Genomic DNA, 22,239 nt, shown 5'->3' with positions numbered 1-22,239 from the left:
AGTTGATAATAAGCGAAATACAAAGTTAAACTTTTATTTTATTTATTCTAGAACATTTCCTGACAGGCTTGTGATAACAACATAAAATTTGGTAAGCAAGGGTGTTTTGGGACGAGGAATCTAAATTCGCCACCAAAAACTATTTAGTACCCAGAGCGCGCCACATTGGTCTTCCACGCGCTTATTTAAAAAGGTTCATCCTTTTTGTTACCCACTTTATATACTTTTTAAATTAAAACTTTTATTCCCCTATTAATTTTATTTAAGGGAGGTATACTACATTCTTCTCGCTAAACTCAACCGTTTTCGAGATAAACTCATTTTAAATCAGCGATGCAAAATAATTTTTTGTGTATTATTACAAGAATAAAAAACCGCTAAACGCCGTAAAAATGAGTGGCGCATAAAATATTCCAGCTACAAAAGATCTGATATGAATGTTACGTGGCGCGAAAATGGATTTTCATTTGATGCAAAACAAAATTCTAGTTTTATTTTAAAAGATTTTTTCATAATATTTGCTAAATTTGAAGTAAACGCGCCGCAAAAGAGTAACTTTGGTACAGTTTGAATTTTGAAACTCTTTTGAGGCGCGTTTACTTCAAATTTAGCAAATATTATGGAAAAATCTTTTAAAATAAAACTAGAATTTTGTTTTGCATCAAATGAAAATCCATTTTCGCGCCACGTAACATTCATATCAGATCTTTTGTAGCTGGAATATTTTATGCGCCACTCATTTTTACGGCGTTTGACGGTTTTTTATTCTTGTATCAGGAGTTTTTCAAAGTTATTTATAAATTAAATGTATGAAGTTGAATGCAATGTTCCTCTATTACACGTCAAGCTTTATAAATGGTCACCTTTGTTGCATTATCTCCCAAATCATCTAGTGTGCATCGAATGTACACTAGATTTTTTTCTATTCGAAATAGATTGAAAAAAAAATATATTGAGATGGCCGGTAAATGAAGTCGGATTGCCCGTTGCCAGATCAAATTTAGCGTCGTAACCACTACAACTCATAAACCATTTGGGGAATAATCGTTAATTGGATTATACTTTTGTATCTCAATAACTTCTCTAAACGGCTTAACCGATTTTGATCAGTAAACATGAGTTTGAAATGTATTGACCAGTAGTATCTGATGGATCTAAGGTCAAGTATGATAACTGAAGCTATTAGGTACAGGAATTATTTAGCTTTCGAAACCGTTTTTCCCAGAGAAAATAGATTTTATCATATTTATGAAGCCTATAACCTAAAAATTTGAATTTTCCCGGTTATGAGGTATACATCGTTAGATTCCTCTTGAGTCCTTATACAAACGCTAAGTTATTGGCACAGTTCGTACGTTGAAATGTTGAGTAATTGTCGAAAAACCAAAATTTTCAAAGTTTAGTTTTTCAGTTTTTCGGCTATACTGAGCCGTGTATATGTGTGATCCTGACGGCTTGGAAACCATTTGAAAGCTTAAGTCAACACTATTGATTTGATATATTTGCGGTTCTCATGCCTCTTCTTGATCCGAATATATATACCCCCAAAAAATATGCCATTTTGTACCTACAAAGTTCTATAGCTGGCTTATGGGTGGTCAAAAGTCACAAACTACACCGGTTCTAAATCGGCCCTGACCCCCTCTTTAAATACAGAGAAAAGATATCAAATCGGTTTAACTTTCAAACACACATACATACATATCCACAAACATTTTCCCTTTTTTAAATAAAAATTGAGTCACATTTCTAAGCTCTATAACTTTTGAATGGTATAACCGATTTTCAAAATTAGACATGCGTTGGAAAGGTAATGATCAGTTCTATTAGAAACCGCAAAGGTTGGACTTAAATTTTCGAAGTTTTTGGGAGTTTTGGGGACCAGAACGAAAAACAGACCCTAAATAGGAAGGGCCGTAAAATCGACACCCTTGGACCAAAATGGATGGTTGACATATGAATGGGTGAGTCTTTTTCTGAACTTAAAGATGGGAGTTGGTACAATTTTCAATTCAGTCAGATTTAGAAAATTGAAAATGTCGTGTATATAATAGTGTCGCGTATAGGGGGGTGTATTTCTGCGCCACTGGCGAGAACTGCCGTTATCTGGTAATCTTTCTGATATAAAACTAACAGCTTCGATAACTAATAAATCTAAAACTATTAATTTTATCAAAAAAATGTATAATGAACCTTTTTTGTTTATAATTAATATTTTTACCAGCATTTGCGGTCAAAATATAAAAAAAAAATTCCACCCTCGAGATGAGGTGGCAACTACCCCCTTGGTAAAAGCGTCTTTCGACATCATATAGATTTTGATCCTTGGACTATCCACTACTTATTGTCAAATTTTTAAACAAATCTATCCATTCTGTAAAAATTGCGAAGTGAAAAATTTCAGTTCCTGGACTAATTATACTTTTGGAGCTCTATAATTTCTGAACGGCTTACCTGATGTTGATCACTAAACATGAATTTGAAACGTATTGACAAGTAGTATCTGATGCATCCAAGATCGAGTATGATAACTGAATGTATTACAGGAATTATTGAGCTTGAAAAACCGTTTTTCCCATAAGAAATAGATTTGATCATACTTATGAACCCTATAACTTAAAAATTAGAATTTTCCCAGATATAACGTATACACCGTTAGACGCGTCCTGAGTCCTTCTACAAACGCTCAGTTATTGGCGCAATTCGTAGGTTGAAATTTTGAGTAATTGTCGAAAAACCAAAATTTTCAAAGTTTAATTTTTCAGTTTTTTGGCTATGGTGAGCAGTGCGTATGTCTCAGCTTGATCGCTTAACTCAACTCTATTAATTTGGTGTATTTGCGGTTTTCCTGTCTTTTCTTGAACCTAAGATATATACGCCCAAAAAATATGCTATTTTGTATCTACTTAGTCCTCTAGCTAACTTACAGGTAGTCAGAAGTCAAAAATTAGACCGGTTCTGAATCGGCCCTCACACCCTCTTGAAACACAGAAAAAAAAATTCAGATCGGTTTAACTTTTCCACATACATACATACATACAAACATACATATCCACAAACATTTTCCATTTTTTAAATAAAAATTGAGTCATATTTCTGAGCTCGATAACTTTTGGATGGTACAACCGATTTTCAAAATTAAACATGCGTTGGAAAGATAATGATCTATGCTATCAGAAGCCGCAAAGGTCGGGCTTAAATTTTTGAAATTTTTGGGAGTTTTGGGGACGAGAACGAAAAACAGGCTTTAAATGGGAGGGGCCGTAAATTCCACACCCTTGGACCAAAATGGAGAAGTAACATATGGATGGACGAGTCTTTTCGTAAACTTTAAGATGGGATGTGGCCCAATTTTCCATTCAGTCAGGTTTAGAAAATCGAAAATTTTGTGTATATATAGTGTCGCTTGTAGGGGTGTTGTGCGCCACTGGTGAGAACTGCCGTTCTCTGTGGATAGTTACACCCGAAAAATATACTTAAGAACATAATAACCTCCAAAAATGCATTAGATCTGGATCCCGCGTACCAAAAGGAAGCCTATTAATAGCAAGCTGAAATTTTTTTAATAGCTTAGCGGTATCTAGTCGGACAAACTTTGATGTACGGGAACACTGGAACAGGGGAAGTTATAATTTTGGAACAGATTACAGGTTTTGAACGTCAGAGTACGAAAACGTCCAATGTATTTTGTCGGACAGAACTTTCAATTGATTTCTTACCCTTTCATAACACTCTAAGGGTCAGGGGTCAGGCCATGGAATTTGGGTATCTACATTGTAAAAATGGCGTGCACCCATCCTCCATGCTATGGCATGCTGGACGAGCCATACAGTCTGTAGTCAACACCCCGATGTATGAGCGGGACCACAAAGTGTATCAATACTCATACCCTTATGGAACGCACCTGGCGGATCATAAGGGCCTTCACATTTTACTCTTCTTCAACTTGTCTTGAGTGAAATGTCTTTAATCTTTCCTATCAGCCTCTCTTGGCTAACTCTTGTTTTTTCCGACCCCGAATGGCTATTAGGTTTCCGAGGGCAGAAGGGTCACTATACTTCTTTCTACCATAGTCTTATTCACCGAGTGATTGCCAGTATAAGCAGTCCCCCACTTGCTGACCAACGGCTTCGGGCGGATGAGTCAGTGAGTGGTAGGGCACTCTTTTGTCCAGGGGTTGGGAAACTGGCCCTAAAGGCGGATGAACCGAAATTAATAGGTCAACGGCGTAAGGATGCAGAAAGCAACGGGGAACCACTGCATTACAGACTCGTAGAGTACCCCTAGTAAAGTCATGAATGGCAAATGACAAAAACAGTAAACAGACTTACTGACTATGGACCACGGAATCCAAGATCCAGCAGGGGAGGAATAGCTGTAGACCACAGGGCCTCCCAGGTCGTCAACCAGAGAAATCCCTGTGCATTTAAGACACTAAAAGTAGCAACCTGGAATGTCAGAAATCTATATGCAAGTGGTAAATTATCGAACGTACTCCTTGAAATGGAAAACCTCCAAATTGATGTTCTAGGTATAAGTGACGTACAGTGGCCAGGTTCAGGCAAACAAACGACAAATAATGGAACCATGTATTATTCAGGTAACAACGAGAATAATAATCTCTATGGTGTTGCTATCTTAGTTGCAAAAAAGGTCAACTACTCTGTAGTAAGTTTTACTCCTTATTCTGATAGAATCGTATCATTACAACTTCAGTCTAAGAAAGGTATAGTGAATTTTATTCAAGTTTATGCTCCGACGGCAGATAAAGAGGAAGACGAAATTGAACTATTTTACTATGATTTGGAACAAGTCTTAAAGTCAATGAAGAGACATCACACTACAATAGTAATGGACGACTTCAATGCCAAAGTTGGCCAGGGAAGAGTGGATGGATATGTGGGTGAATATGGTCTAGGAAATAGAAATGAGCGTGGTGACCGTTTAATACAATTCTGTCAGATGGAAGAATTTGTAATAGCTAACACACTCTTTAAGCTACCAAAAAGAAGATTGTATACATGGAAATCTCCCGGAGACACAACCAATAGAACAATCCGAAATCAAATTGACTTTGTCCTCATTAGAAAAAGATTTCGTAATTCTATACTTTGTGCTAAAACTTACCCTGGAGCAGATATCGGTTCAGACCATAACCCCATAGTAGTCATATTACGAATCAAATTAAAGCTGATTAAAAAACCCACGTAAAGTAGAATTGATGTTAAGAGATTAAGGGAACCACAAACAAAGGAACAAACTTTAAAAACTCTTACTAAAAATTTACATATTGCCCAAGAACTGAATAAAAGTAGCTATGACATTGATCAGAAATGGGAAAATATAAAACAAGCAATAATTAAAACAGCGAGTGAAAACTTAAAACCAAAGAAAAGAAAACATAAAGACTGGATGACTGAAGAGGATTATTAATGAATGAAAGAAAATCATTCAAAACAAAAAATCCAATTAAATATAAGGTAACCGATAGATTAATTAAAAAGAAAATAAAATAAGCTAAAGAGAGAATGTTACATGAGCAGTGCCAAGAACTGGAAGAATTTGAGAAAAAATATGACTTTTTTAACATGCATAAAAGAATTAGAGAACTAACCGGAATAAAAAAAAACACTTCAAACTAGGTAACTAAGAGATGAAAGTGGTGCACTTATTACAGATATAAACCAGAAAATACAGAGATGGACACAATATATAGCACAGCTTTTTAAAGACAAAGAGAGAACAGAAGCACCAAAAGAATTTAAAGATGATACTGGACCTGACATTATACGAGAAGAAGTCGAATATGCAATGAAACAAGCTAAAAGAGGTAAATTTCCCGGGCCTGATGAAGTTCCTATCGAATTACTCAAAATTGTGGATACTGAATCTATTGACCTTCTTTTGGATTTATTTAACACCAATATAACAGGTATAATACCTAAAGAATGTCTCCAATCGACATTTATATTGCTACCCAAAAAACCAATGCAAAGGAGTGCAATGAACATCGCACCATAGCCTTAATGAGTCATGTCTTGAAATTGTTTTTAAAAGTGATTTACAATAGAATACATAAGAAATTAGACGAAGGCATAAGTGATACACAAATGGGATTTAGGAAAGGTCTGGGAACACGGGACGCACTGTTTGCAGTAAGTGTTCTTTCGTAGAGATGCCTAGATATGAATCAGGAAGTATTTGCCTGTTTCATTGATTTTGAGAAGACATTTGACAAAGTGCAGCATAGCCGTCTTAAAGAAATTTTGTTAAATAAAAACATAGACAGTAGAGACATTAGAATTATATGTAACCTCTATTGGAATCAGACAGCAAAAGTGAAAGTTGAAAATGAACTGACTGAGGATATCCCGATTCGTCGTGGGGTGCGCCAAGGGTGTATTTTATCACCATTGTTATTTAATTTATATAGTGAAGCCATCTCAGAATTAGCGTTGGCCGAAGTCAATGAGGGCCTAATAATAAACGGTGAGCCACTTAGTAATATAAGATATGCTGACGATACCGTACTTTTAGCGGGAACACTAGAAGAATTGCAACACCTTGCTCAACAACTAAATATACATTGCAACGATTATGGACTAAAAATAAATTTGAAGAAAACCAAGTTCATGGTATTTACAAAAGCACAAAACATCAGAGTTAGACTAGTACTGGATAATACAGAAATTGAGCAAATATCTTCGTACAAATACCTTGGAGCATGGTACACAGAAGATACTGATCAGACAAAAGAAATAAGATGCCGCATTGAAATTGCACGATCCATTTTTAACAGAATGAGGAAACTTTTCTGTAATCGCAATATCAATATAACGCTCCGGATAAGAATGCTTCGTTGTTATATTTTCTCCACCCTTTGTATGGGGTTGAGGCATGGACACTAAAACAATCCCACACTAAAAACCTGAAAGCATTCGAAATGTGGTGTTATAGACGTATTCTGAAAATATCATGAACAGATCGTAAAACAAAGGCACAAGTGCTCGAACAACTAGGAAAACAATGCGAAGTTTTAAAGTCCATAAAAATCAGGAAGTTGGAGTACTTGGGGCACATCATGAGAGGTGAAAAATACGAACTATTAAGGAATATAATGCAGGGCAAAATCAAAGGCAGAAGAAGCGTAGGAAGACGTAAAATCTCGTGGCTACGCAATCTCCGTGAATGGTTTGGATGCAGCTCAATTGAACTGTTCCGGCGCGTAACCAACAAAATTATAATTGCCAGAATGATTTCCAATCTCCGATAGGAGCGGAACTTAAAGAAGAAGAAGAACACTCTAATGCAAAAATCAGACTGCTATTTTTATCATCAATATAATTTCTGTCATTTGACATGTTCTACGTATCGGACTTTGCATAAACTTAAAAACAACCTGGTAGTTTTCACAATCATAAACTCATCAGAATGGTTCCACAATTAAAGTCATCTTCCACAATTAAAACTTCCCTTGTTCGAGTGTTCCATACATCAAAGTTTGTCCGACTAGACACCGTTAAGCTATTAACAAATTTTCAGCCTGCTATTAATCAAAAAATTTTTGGTACGCGGGATCCAGGCCAGGATCACAAATTCCTTCAAATGAAATTTGCGATGCAATGACATAAATTTAATATACCTGCACAATGATTATGGTTTCAAGTTTATTTATCGCGTGTACAATGATATTATGCAAAAAAATATGATGCATGGCACACTTAAAATGCGTTTATTTCGAAAACGGTTTTGTTTAGCGATATAAATGTAGTATATCTTTTTTAACCCAGGAACAGTCGCGCTTTATTCTGTCACGTAATCGGTCGCGCATTAGATTTTATCTAACAAAACGAATTTAGACGCGAATTTACAACAAATCTTTATGTTATACTATTTTTAATTACTTGTAATGTTGGAAATATTATTTCTAACAATGATTAAAGCCAATTTTTTCCCACCAAAGCCATAAATTACAAAAAAAAGAAGAAGAAGAAGAAGAAGAAAAGAAACGCATTACTACACCCTTCCTCGAGGCACTTACGAGTGGAAAGTTATGTTGCAAAAATTTTCATCAAGTTATTACGAAAAAGGATAAAATGTTAGATTTTTTCTAAAGGCGCGACTGCTCTCGGGTTAAGTAAGAATACTAAGAGAATAAAAGTTTTGATTTAAAAAGTATGTAGAGCGGGCGATAAAAGAAATTGAACGTATTAAGGTTTAAAACAGATGAACCATTCTGCAGCGCTACTCTGTGGATCCAAAATGTGGCTGAAGCAGATGATTTCGTAGCCCCAATTTTATAATAGACGCCAAAGTGGTGAGGATTGGTGACCGTGGCTATAATTGCCGCCAGCCACTGTCGCTCGTGTGGAACGGCACGTTTAATGTACATAAGAATTTACGGCTAATCATCGGAAGCTACTTTGTGGATCCACAGAGGAGCGCTGCAGAGTGGTTCGTCTGTTTTAAACCTAAATGAGCGCTGACAGACGTATACTCCGCCTATATATTTACCGTTGCACGTCATCCGCATCATAGTCCGTGACGTCAGATGATACCAACACGAAATATTTAGGCGGTAGGTGTGTTCTTTTTAGAATCATTTTGCTGAGTACACTGGAATTACAGCCACTAAACACATTTTATTATATACGCGTAGGAATAATATTTGAATACTTCTATTAATGTATATTTGAAGACACATACCCTAACTTGTTTCATTTAATTTGTATAAGTGGAATATAAAGCGTTTTTATAAGGCACACTTGATCGTATTAAACTATAATTGCGAGCTAACAAAGGTGACATTTTGGTATAAATTGGAAACATTTATTTGACAGTGGCGGTGATTACAGCTCATATTTGTTTTTATTCTTTACTATAGGTATTTGTTTTATTATATTTACTGTTTTTATTATTTAGTTTAACGTAGGATTATAACTTAATTCTTGTTTTCTATTTCTAAAGTTTTTATTTATTTACATGCAATATTAATGTGTTCTGCAGTTTTGTTGTATTGGGACCGTGCAAGTTCGGCAAAGCGACCTCTATTTCTACGCTCTGTACTTTTATTCGCACTTTTAATTATATTGGCCAATTATATTAGTCCTGGTTGCTGGATAATTGTCAAGACCATAGTCCAAAAAAATAATAAGAAGAAAAAATAAGATGCAGGTTATGTTTAGCAAACGTAAACAATTGTATGTAGTAAATAAAATCAGTTATTAAAATGCAGTACTGCAAGCAAAATACAATTAATTAAATTTACCTTTATATAATAATTGCATATCATATCAATATTGTGGAGCAATATATAATTTTTCTGCGTCAATGACAGAAGGTATGAAATATACGTCAATTTGACAATTTCAATTGACAATATGAATTATATAAGATAGTTGCAATATTTCTCCGCGACTCGAGCACGGTCGTTTCTCGTTTCCCTTTCCAAGTACTTGCACACCGCGAATAATCCATGTTTGCAATAATTATGTGATATATTTGATTTAAAAATGGATTCAGGATTTTTTTATACTTTGGCAACTATGTCAACTTGAAAATCTTTTTATATGTATATATATATATATATATATATATATATATATATATATATATATATATATATATATATATATATATATATATATATATATATATATATATATATATTGACTGACACTATGTAAAATCTTGTTAATTTTGAGGTTGTAGTCATAAATGTCATAAATATTGTAAGTTTTTTATGCTTTTATGTACAATATTTTTTATCGTCTTAATTTCATTGTATTTACTAAAACTTTTTTAGCATAGCTTGAAGAAGCAAATAAATTTTGCGAAAGCTTGATAATAACTAAGAGTTTTACTTATCCTTCCCCCTGAAATTTATGACTACAACCTCAAAATTAACAAGATTTTATATATATATATATATATATATATATATATATATATATATATATAAGATTATGATATTCTTGACTGTATATTCAAATATCAAGCAGTGATTCTTGAGGATGCAGTCTATTTTGGCCCACAAGACAAAGAAGACTCTTTGACTTACTGTCAAGCTTTCGAATTTATTTTAATTCTTTTTCAAGACATCTGTTGACAAAAATATACAATTATAAAAATTATGTAGGTACTTACAATTTTCTTAATTACTTACTAGTCATGAGATTACATTGAAAAAATTTGAAACTTTACTAAAAGGACAATTATGCACATAGGTATGAAAAATTATTTTTAAAAACTTCAGTTATGTTGTCATGTTTGAAATATGTCATGAAATATGTAAAGTGTATACACTTTATATATTTTTACTAGTTTTACTTTCCTCCTATATAAAGTGTATACACTTTACATATTTCATGACATATTTCAAACATGACAACATAACTGAAGTTTTTAAAAATAATTTTTCATACCTATGTGCATAATTGTCCTTTTAGTAAAGTTTCAAATTTTTTCAATGTAATCTCATGACTAGTAAGTAATTAAGAAAATTGTAAGTACCTACATAATTTTTATAATTGTATATTTTTGTCAACAGATGTCTTGAAAAAGAATTAAAATAAATTCGAAAGCTTGACAGTAAGTCAAAGAGTCTTCTTTGTCTTGTGGGCCAAAATAGACTGCATCCTCAAGAATCACTGCTTGATATATATATATATATATATATATATATATATATATATATATATATATATATATATATATATATATATATATATATATATGTATATATAACACCTGTACGATGTTTGGATACTGCTATCTTGTCACAAATGACCAATTATCAGTTATTCTCTGACCTAACTTAATAACAACACATACTTAAATCTAAGGGCATACCCTATGGCTTACTCTTATTATATCTATCAACTAATACACTACAATTAACATGCAATAACATCACAGCACTATGCTCTGCTTTTTACACTAAACTGTTACACATTTACACTAACTCAAATGGTTTTGTCCTCATGAGTCTTCTCTTTAGTTCAGTGTTGTCAAGAAGCTGGATTGGCTCGACATTCGCATGACTATGCAGCCTCTGCTCGTGACTTGCTGCTGTTCTCTTGATTACTTCGGTCACAGTTTCCATACCCAGGTCCTGGTGGAAGTTGCTGTTACGGATATCCAAGGAGAATCAACAATGTCCCTTAGTACTTTGTTTTGAAATCTCTGGATAATATGTAGGTTACTAGCTTTGGTACAGCCCCAGAGTTGGCACCCATACACCCATACTGGCCTCAGTACTTGTATGTAAATGGATAATTTATTATGAATGGATAATGTTGAATTTTTTCCAATCATCCAATACAATTTCTTATACCGCATATCTAGCTCCCCTCTTTTCTTTTTGACATGGACTTTCCAGCGCAGCCTCGCGTCTAGGATGATGCCCAAGTATTTTGCTGATTTTGCATAAGGAACTTGGGTATCATTTATTCTAACTGGGAAAACTTAGAAATCTGACGTAGATAATGAGGTGCAACGGTAAGTATATTAGAGGAGCTGTATGTGGCGCCCTCGGGGTAAAACATCATTTTTGGTGCCAAATTTAGATTTCTCGTCCCAACAAACCCCCCTTACCCGTGTTCCATGCTTATCAGTATATACATATTTAAGAATAATTAAAATAAATCTTGAACTTTGACACCCTGTATTTCGGTTATTATCAACTTTCGTATTAAAGTAAGTTAGCTTAAATCGACCTATTTTAAGCTCAGAATCTGAGATTAATCTTTGGCCCATTCGTTACTAAACACCCTGTATAAGAGTATTAACAATTCGATCGGTGTAGTATCTGAAAATTTAGAATTCATAAAATAGTCCCTTATCAGAAAGTATAAGACGATAAGTAATACTATTTATACTTCTCAGTCGTTTTCTTGTACTCCTATTTTTCCTTTACCTCTTCCAATTGTATTTATTGACTGTGGTGCTTTATTTCTTTACTGTGTTACTCGCTTACGTTTCATTAATATATGTTCTAGCTTTCCCTTATTTTCATTTTTCTAAATGTTTAAAACATTATAAATATAAAGATAAAATCCCAATTAGAATTCTTTTGTTGTTATCTTGATAAGTTTTATTATATTCCTAATGTCAATTTAGAGAATTTCTCACGTTATTTCATGACCGGTATAGCTAGGTAAAAAAGTTGATAAAATAAAACATTATTTGTGTCGTTTTGTCTTCATTTTTTAGAACATAATACTGAAGTATCTAATTTTATAAAAGCCTAACGCGACAAGTCACGTAGTCTGTATGAAAACTGCAGAAAATATGAAAACTAAGTTGAAAAAAGTCGATTTTAAAATAATACGGTTCCACAAGTTTTGCACAAATCGCTTACCTTAAAATTGGTTTTCTTTAGGATTTGGTTATGCTTGCATCCCCAAGGGTGACGATTATTGGACTTCTTCCATGGAACTCCCGATGCACGTGCCAAGCCGACGGTACCGTCCAAGATCACGAAAAGTTCGGAATTCGGGAGTACTTTCACCGTTGAAGGTTTTAAGCGAAGTCGTACCTTTTTGGCCTAAAGGTACTTAACGGAGCATGTCCATTTGTGTACGATGCGCAAAGCGAATTTGGCACTTGTGGATTAGTAAAATTGACATTGAGCATTTATTGAAATTAGAACACACACAAGGTTATTTAAGTAACTGAATATGATTATCAACTTTTATCAAAACTTATTTTACCCGAAAATAAATAAATATTAGAATGATTCAATATAAAATAAAGAAATAAGGATTCCCGAACATTCACCCCGCCAAAACGAATGTTTTCAAAATAAGAGAGGAATAAAAAAATAAAATTAAAATTAACCTTAACTAAACTTAATTAAAAAAAGTACATTGCCTAAATGCCTGGAAGAGGACAAATCTTGACCACCGGTCTTTTCATCGTGCCGCGAGAAGTTTTGACTTCGACAACGCGAATTACATCATCCTGTCCTGGAAAGGCGTTAAAAATACGACCAAGTTCCCATTGCAAAGGAGCTTGCTGCTCATTCTTAATAACTACCAGATCTCCTTTAGAAACCGGAGGAGACCGTTTAGTCCACTTGTGTCTTTGTTGAAGAGTGTTAATATACTCTAAAGACCAACGTTCCCAGAAATCGCTTTAGATACGTTGCAGTAGCTGCCAACGACTTAGTTTGTTAAGACTTAAATGCACTAAATTGGGTTCAGGAACCGGATTATTTAACGACTCGAAAATCAGAAAATGTCCAGGCGTAAGTGACTGCAGATCATTAGGATCTGAGCTAATGGGACACAAGGGACGAGAATTTAGAATAGCCCCGACTTGTGTTATAACTATATAAAATTCTTCAAAGGTTAAGATTTGATTTCCTATAACTCTGTAAAAATATGATTTAAATGACTTGACGCCAGCTTCGGCCAATCCATTCAAATGCGGAGAAGCGGGAGGATTAAAATTCCAAAAAATGTCTAATTTTTTGCTGTAATTTGAGCAAGTTCTATTAATTGATTATTAGCATCCTTAAAATTAGTGCCCTGATCACTTTCAATATGATTGCACCTACCACTTCGGAAAATGAAACGCCTAAAAGCTGCTAAGCAGGACTCTGAACTAAGATCATATGTGGCCTCCAAGTGAATGCCTTAGTAACGGTAAAAACAAATAAACAGACATAACCCTTAACCGTTTTTGTTCCTCTATGTTTGCTCATCATAAGCGAAAATGGACCAGCGAAATCAATGCAAACTGATGAGAATGCCTTTAAGGCTATGGGTACATAATTCGCAAATATTTTACGTGTATCCCTACTTTTTCTGTCTTTACACGGCAAATTACGTGTAGTAAAATTCACACTGGTATGGATATGTAAACATTACTAGAATGTCATTCTACTTGAAAATGTCATCATTAATTTAAAGAGATGGGTTTTGAATGTTCTTGGATAACTTTTATTTTTATAATTGCAAATTATTAATTCAGTTAATAAATGTGATAATTTTTTCACTAAATATGTATTCAGTGATTGTAATAATTTATTTGTACAACAAAGACTAATACCCAATCGAAAAAAGAGAAAAAGTGTTAAAGTGATTTTTTAATAATATATTGTTATGGAACGCTTACAATTTTGAACATCTTTAACAACAAAATACTTGGATCACAGAATATATTATCCTGATGTATTCTCTGCTTGGATCTTCCACAAATAATCCACAATAAATAACTTTTTATTAAGTTCACGTCTTCAATCAATTATTTATTAAATACATTATATATCAATAATATTTAATCAATAACTCAACATATTCCCGATGCAATGTCAAATATTTAAAATTGTCACTGATTGTCAGTGTCTGACTGACAATATGCTGACAATATTATATTCGGCTGAGTGCGTTGTAAGACAAAGATAGATTTGGAAAATATTACCACGGCATTGTGTTAATTTTTTTCGAATCCTGAAAAAACCAATAAATATTTTTGAAAAATTTAAACGCAGCATGAAAGACTAAATTATTACCGAGGGCCGAAAGTCCCTTAGAATAAATAAAAAGTTTATTTTGAATGATATATTTGAAATTAAAAATCACAATAAATTTTCTCTTAGTTTTTCACCCCTGTAACTTATTAAAATAAACATTATAGAAGTTCTCAGGGACTTTCGGCCCTAGCTAATAACGTGATCTTTCATTCTGCGTTTACATTTTTCAAAAATACTTATTAGTTTTCTCAGGATTCGAAAAAAATGAATCCCCATTTGAATAGCATTGCAGCCAAAAATACGTACCGATCCTCTTACTGAGAAACTTGGAACGAGAGTAAATCATAACCCGGTCTATACAGACATTTCAAATAACAAAAATTGCCACAGAGCCAAATTTTGGTGGAGAGCTAGGGTATACCATAACAAATAAAGTTTAAAAAGTCCCCATCGATCCCATGTGTGCGTCAAAAGTTATTCGGGGTCAAAGGTCAAAATTTGAGATTTTTTGGATCTTTTTCGAAAACGGTAAGTTTTATCAAAAAAAACCTTATACCAAAGTTGTAGATCTTAAAATTCTCTACAAAAATAGTCCTTACTATTTTTTTCCTAAGAGTTGCCATTCCTGAGATATCGCGATTCAAAGAGTCACATTATACATGATATGCACACGTTTCCACACCACCTGTGAGGTAGTGTACTCGGCGCGTTTTTTTTACCGTGGTTTCCCCTGTAGGCCTACTCCACTAACTGTTTTGACAATTTTAGGATAATTTAAGGAAACAATACCGGTCAAGTTCTAGATATTACCTTATTACTGATATTGATTATTGATATTGAATATATTTTATTACTATTGATTATTAGGTTAAGTATTGTTTTGATTTCTTTAGATATTTTAATCAGATTCATATTCTTGAAAGTCCACTTCAACAGTTAAGTCTTCTTCGATTTCATCTTCTTCCTCTTCCTCTTGCTGGATGTTCAAAAATTGTTCAAATGTGACTGAGTCATTGGTCTCTTCATTAAAATCACAGGAGTCTTCCTCTGTTGTACTAAACTGGACATTTGAGCAAGACTGACCTTGGCAGTTGGTACACACTAGAGAACACAGCAACCCGACTTTTTTACATCCACATTTGGCACTACAACCTTTTTTGCAATTGCAAAAAATACTGTTAAGGAGTTTTTCTGGAGCAGGTGGGAGTAAGGTTTTAATCGGTTCCAGAGTATTATCTATTAATTTCCAACCCCAGTCTTCTGGATTCAGTTCATTGCCTAGCCATATTTGAACTTGATAATATACTCGATACAAATGTTGAAAAGCAGATGCTGATGTTGGAGGAAGACATGATAGTTGTACTTGTTTCTTGTTTCGCGTATTTTTTACAAAAGTTAAGTATCGGTATTTATCAAGACAAATAATTTTTTTTTGGAGCTCCATAAACCGCAAGAAGAAACCGAATTCCTTCCATAATTATTGTTTGCGGTGTAGAATCAAGTTCTGTAAAAACTTTACAGCAGTCAGTCAAATCTTTTTTTTCGAATAATTTAAGTACTGACGTTTTGCCCCTCCTGTACATTGCGGATGTAGTGTCGCAGCCGGTTATCGCATGTAAAAATAAAATGTAATTTTGGCATTTGGGATAAGCCGATAAACTATTCGAAGAATATATTTCTGTTCGCTGTTGAGCCCTTCCAGGTTTCAGAAAATAAATAACTTTATCTACTGGAGTCCTTGCAGTAATCAGTACCAACAAATCAACATCTTCACCAACTACAATTGTTGTGTTTGTTGCCTTAAATTTTTCAATTGCTGTCTCAATTATAAGGACATCTGCGTCATTTTTAGCTTGTTTCACTTCAATATTCGCAGCTGTTAATTTGTCAGTTAACATGGAAATGAAACGAGATTTATTATTAATGTTGGCGAAAAATTGTTGTTGATTCGCTGGAACTGTTATATTTTCATCAAAGATAATCTCGGAACCCGATGATGTTTTTGTAGTTCGTCGACGTTGTTCTGCAGATTTAATATTCTTTGTCGAGTCATTGTAGCCGTCAAATACCACTGTCACTGTAAGCCCGTAATGTCTGCGTAGATACTGAACATATTTGTCAAAAATAACGCTAAAGGTTTCTTCTCGATCCCACACAACGTGATGTAGTAGGTACCCTCCATCAATAATGTAAGTAGCGTTTCTACGATCAACCTCAGTATTGACCGATTCAAAGCGATCATAAATTGCTGACTTTGTTGTTTTACGCATTCCAGCTGCATCGAAAAGTGATAGGGGGTAAGGAGCTAATTCATACTCAAAAAATTTTTCAATCTCATCCTCAAAAGCTTCAGTGATACTCATGCGTTGAAATAATAATACAGGATCTATAGCTACTTCTTCTTCATGAACTTTCACGGTGCTACTCGCAGCTAAAAGAGGCAGTACTTTTTCAGAGCGTTTTAATTTTATATTATTAAATGTTTCACCTGTCATTTTGGCCATTGAAGCAATCCCAACTTCACGAGCTTTATGGCAATTAATCTTATCATCACCAACCACTCCAGAAGCAATAGATATGATTTTATTAATTTTAGGAAAAGGATCATGTGATGAAAACCAGTCTAGAAGTTTTTTAATATCTTTAGCATCTTTTATGAGCCGCGAGTCACTTGCATCTACATGCTGATCTGTTGTGTCCATTCGAACATTAGCAAGAACTTGCAACCCCTCACACACAGTATTCATTGCATGCATTCCGTAAACCCATTTACTTATCACACTTTCTTTCGTACTTCTTCCTCGAGAAATGCCCCCATATGTTTTCATAGATTTCATCATCGATTGTTCAATAATCATATCTGTTGAAGTTCCACAACAAAGTTTATCAGAACGTCGAACAGTAAAAAATCCTTCTGTAAACATTTGATAAATACTAGGATCCATTACCTCGTTCAATTGAAGCATGTCTTGTAAGTACAAGTGCGCAGACTTAGCATAAGATAAATGTCCAGATGCATGGAAATAAGGCAGCATTTCTTTAACGCAGTTCAAATGTGCTTGCCAATCTCCCATACGTTCTGCTCTTATAAACTCCTTTGCGATGGATACCATCCGAAAGTATTGTACCCATAATTGTGCGGTTGGCCCTCGTTTCTGATAATCAATTAATTTGTTATTAAACTGATCAAGTAATTTTTTACATATTTTATCATCTTCGATGTCATAGTATGAAAGAATGTTATTTAAAATATTTTCAACGGTAATAATAAGATTTGCATCCATTTCATCATCAATAGTGAGTTCTTTTAATATTCTTAATGCTAAAGTGAGTTGAAGTATTGTATGAGATCGAACTGCTCTCGCGTAAGCATGGCCATTAAGCATTTTCTCTAAAGATTTCAGTGCATAAATTTCAGCGAGTACTTCCTTTAAACCACTTCCTTGCATAATGTATCCGATTGCTCCAAAAAATGACATAAGCAAATGAAATCCTCCTAGTCTTATTATTATATTCGATACTTCAGATCCTTCAGGCGCAGCAGATACAATCTCAAGAGCTTTCGCATACAGAGGTTGATCAAAAGTAATTATACATACTTTGTGGTTATAACGTTTAGCATTCTCTAAAGCACAAAGTAAAGTTGTGTATATTGTATTGTAATTACTTGCTGGTTGATGAACAAATGGCAAAAAAGTAATTTTTGACTTATAAAAATCTATAATATTACTCGTCACGCATTCAATGTAACCATTCCAACCAGGTAGAGAAAAATTTTTGTATTTGCCATAGAACCATGTCACATCAACTTTTTTCAAAAAAGATACTTGAGATTCACATTCATAATCAAAATTTCGCACATTTATTTTGCTGTACCCAACCACACCAGAGTTTTGATAGACCTGTATAGGTACATGGGCCTTTGCTGCAAAATCTTTTGCCGAAAGAACTTCAGTTACTCGTGGCATCGGCTCTTCTTGTAATACTGAATTTTTGGGAGTCACAACTTGGATAATACCCATTATATGAAGCGTATCATTGTCGTCCAAAGTATTTACGTTAATGTCAGCATTGTCTGCAACATATTGGATGAATGTGCCTGTTTCTGGTGGTAAAATGTGAGGTGGATGACTGAAAACTGCTGCTGCTTCATAGTTCATTGTTTCACTGTAAGAGGCGCATAAACCAAGAGACGAAAAAATTTGTATGAGACGTTTCGAAGCAAACCGCCGATGAAAAAAAACTGAAAGACCCAGCTGTAGTTTAGATTTAAAGGTTCTAGGCCGAACAGCTGTCATGCATGATGCAGTGGCTAATATTCGTACAAACTAATTTTAGATGATCTAAATTATGACGCTTGTTTTTTAAGATGACTTGTTCCAAAAAATATGACAATGATTCGGGAATATCGTTATTTATATCCTCGAACATTCTACCTGGTGAGGGGTACATAGTATTATCGAAAACACAAGATTGAATATCTTCACGAACAATTGCTGCTGCGGCTTTCAAAGTTTTTAACCGCTTGTCTTTTTCATCCAAGTCTTTTTTATCAGACCAGAATTGACTTAAAATATCTTGGTAATTGTCAATAAAACAAATAAATGTTAATTTTCCAGGCTTTTCTGTAATAATAATTCTACTACCATACTTCAATTTCAATCGTATTTTTATAGTTCTGTCATCTAAGACTACATCTTGACAAACATTCCTTAATTCATCCAACGAAAACTGGCAATCATCACTAGTTTCTATGAATTGAAACATTTTCTCCATCGCAGAGTTTACAGTTTCATCTTGTGGACGGCCAATTTTACGACCATTATTAGGTTTTAAGAAAGATTTGTAACAACTGTCATGGTATTTTGCATCAGCAGCGACTAAATCATACTCAAAATTAATACGTTCAAGAACAGCCTTCGAAACATCATCAGAACGATCTTTAGCTAATTTCAACAGGGATTCTTTGAATTTTAGTGTAGTCACGTTACGAATTATTTTTCGAAGATGCTGTGCTTTCTTTGTCTCAGATTCTTCATTGGCTTCATTGCCACAAAATAAACAGTATTTTTTAAAACAAAAATGTGATTTACTTACTCGCGTTCTAGTATGAGGTGGACTTACTTTTGAAGTACTAGCCTGTTCCTCCTCATGTTGTCTTTTCACTGCAGCGATTGAAGTTTTCCGAATGTATGATTTTCTGCAATTCACATGTATTGTAACGGATTTTTGAGTTCTTAAATACTCAATAAACTCATCACCCCTCTCGACACTAGCCTCGATTAAATTTGGCATTCCACGATCAACCACAACTGTTTTAGTTTCACTTAAAAGTTTATTGCAAATAAAGCAAAACTGAGACATTTTTAAAACTATAAAATTGTACAACCAACGGTAACAGTACCAAATGGTAGACGCTTGTAATAAGTACTTATATTCACTTGAACTGAACCTTTAGCACTAAAAGAAACAGATAATATTATGGACCAGACCTGCCAACAATATTGCAGCCTATAAAAGACAATCTGTTCTTTTTTAAGCAATGGTATAGCCAAATGTTTTTCAAGGCCACGTGGATAGAGGAAATTCAGTTTGGGACTGATTACCTTTTGAAGAAATATTTTCAGAATAGTATAATATACTATATAAAAGAGACACAAATAGGCATTTACACTTGTCTTAAGGGCCACATATGTATATACGTGGCTTATATGTGCATATAATGTATAAAGTAACTTTTAAACTCGCGATATCTCAGGAATGGTAACTCTTAGGAAAAAAATTGTAAGGACAATTTTTGTAGAGAATGTTAAGATCTACAACTTTGGTTTGAGGTTTTTTTTTGATAAATCTTACCGTTTTCGAGAAAAATCCAAAAAATCTCAAATTTTGACCTTTGACCCCGAATAACTTTTGACGCACATATGGGATCGATGGGGACTTTTTAAACTTTATTTGTTATGGTATACCCTAGCTCTCCACCAAAATTTGGCTCTGTGGGAATTTTTGTTATTTGCCAAGCATTTTGATGTCTAAGTTGACCGGATTATCAGCCATATAAAGATTATATGACTTGGGTTTAGAACGAAAACATGTAATACATCTAGATAAGCATTTATAGATTGCTGCTTTAGGGAATAAGATCCAATATTGTTGAAGCAACAAGTATTGCAAAGTTTTTAAACCAGGATGAAAATATGAGCTGTGAACTGATTCTATTATCAATTCTGTAAGTCTGTGTGTTTTGGGTAAAAGGATAGGATGTTTAATGTCATAACTAACAGAAGATCTTTTAAGTCGACCACCAACTCTAAGTAAACCATCTGGGTCCACAAATTGGGCCAATTTACGAAAAGGTTTTGTAGTAACTGATTTTGATCAATCTTAAGAAAAATATCAGAAAAAATATCCAGCTGAACATATCGACTGACAGGTACAAGTGAATAATTTATTTCCTGAGGAGTAAGGATTTTGTTTTCGTTAAGTCTTTGTTTAGACTTAGAATTTTTTATAAACCTTAAAACATAAGCTAAAATTTTTTGAATTTTAGGCAAAGAAGACCATCGATGGAGTAAATCCAATAGAAAATTATTGTCATTATTGACTGTAACTGCAAGAGCAATTTGTTTTTCCTCTTTTTGGACCTCTATTGATAAATCAGACTAAGATTCAATTGTAGGCTGACAGGGTCAAGTGGTTCTAGGCATACAAAGGAAAGGAAGGCCTGACCACCACATAGAAGTATTTAGAAGTTTAAGCGGACTTTTACCACGACTTGCATAATCGGCAGGATTCTGTGAAGACGCCACATGATGCCAACTAGAATTAGGGACAGTTTCTTGTATATGACTTACCTTGTATATTACTTATTTCTTGTATATGAAAGTCTTCCATCGACTTGGTGAAGAAGACAACCAAGAAAAAGTTATCATGGAATCTGACCATGCATATACATCGTCAAACATTATATTAAGCCCTCATAACTCCTTTGAACAAAATTAATTTAGTTAGCTAGAAGAACTGCTGCCAAAAGCTCTAACCGAGCAATAGACTGAGTCTTTAATGGAGCAACCTTACACTTAGCGCTAACCAAAAAGGTTTTATATTGCCAGTGGTCTGTTCAATTCGAAAGTAAACTACGCTAGCATAACCTACTTGAAAGGCGTCACAAAAGCTATGTAACTCGATGCGAGATATAGCTTTCGTTTCGAGCCTAAATAACGAGCAATTTTAATATCCGCAAGATTTGGTAACTCAATTTTGAACTTTGTCCAAATTTCGGTAATCTCGTCGGATAAGATTTCATCCCAAGGGACATTGAGCTCTCAGAATCTTTGTAGCAGACGTTTTGCAAGCAGAAAACAGGGTGAAATAAATCCGAGAGGATCAAAAATCCTACTAATTTCAGACAAAATGTGTCTCTTGGTACAAGAGCAATCAAAAGGGACATGGGAATAGGAAAATATGTCGATGACGGATCCCATTCTAATCCCAAAATTTGATGAATGAGGGATCGTCCTTGCCAAAACTATAAGATGAGTTCTGACAATCGGAAGCAGAAATATGGGTAATTAGATCAGGGTGATTACTAGCCCATTTTCCAAGTTCAAAACCTCCTCTTTTCATAACTGCAATTAAGTCAGATTGAAGAGTCAAGGCTGAGTGAATATCATTAGATCCCAGTAAACCATCGTCCATATAAAATTGAGTTCTTAAAGCTTTAGCTACATGAGGAAAATGTTGTTCTTCAGAAGCTGCGA

The sequence above is a fragment of the Diabrotica virgifera genome, chromosome 9 (assembly GCF_917563875.1).
Source record: "Diabrotica virgifera virgifera chromosome 9, PGI_DIABVI_V3a".
NCBI lineage: Eukaryota > Metazoa > Arthropoda > Insecta > Coleoptera > Chrysomelidae > Diabrotica > Diabrotica virgifera.
This window is presented reverse-complemented; position numbering follows the sequence as displayed.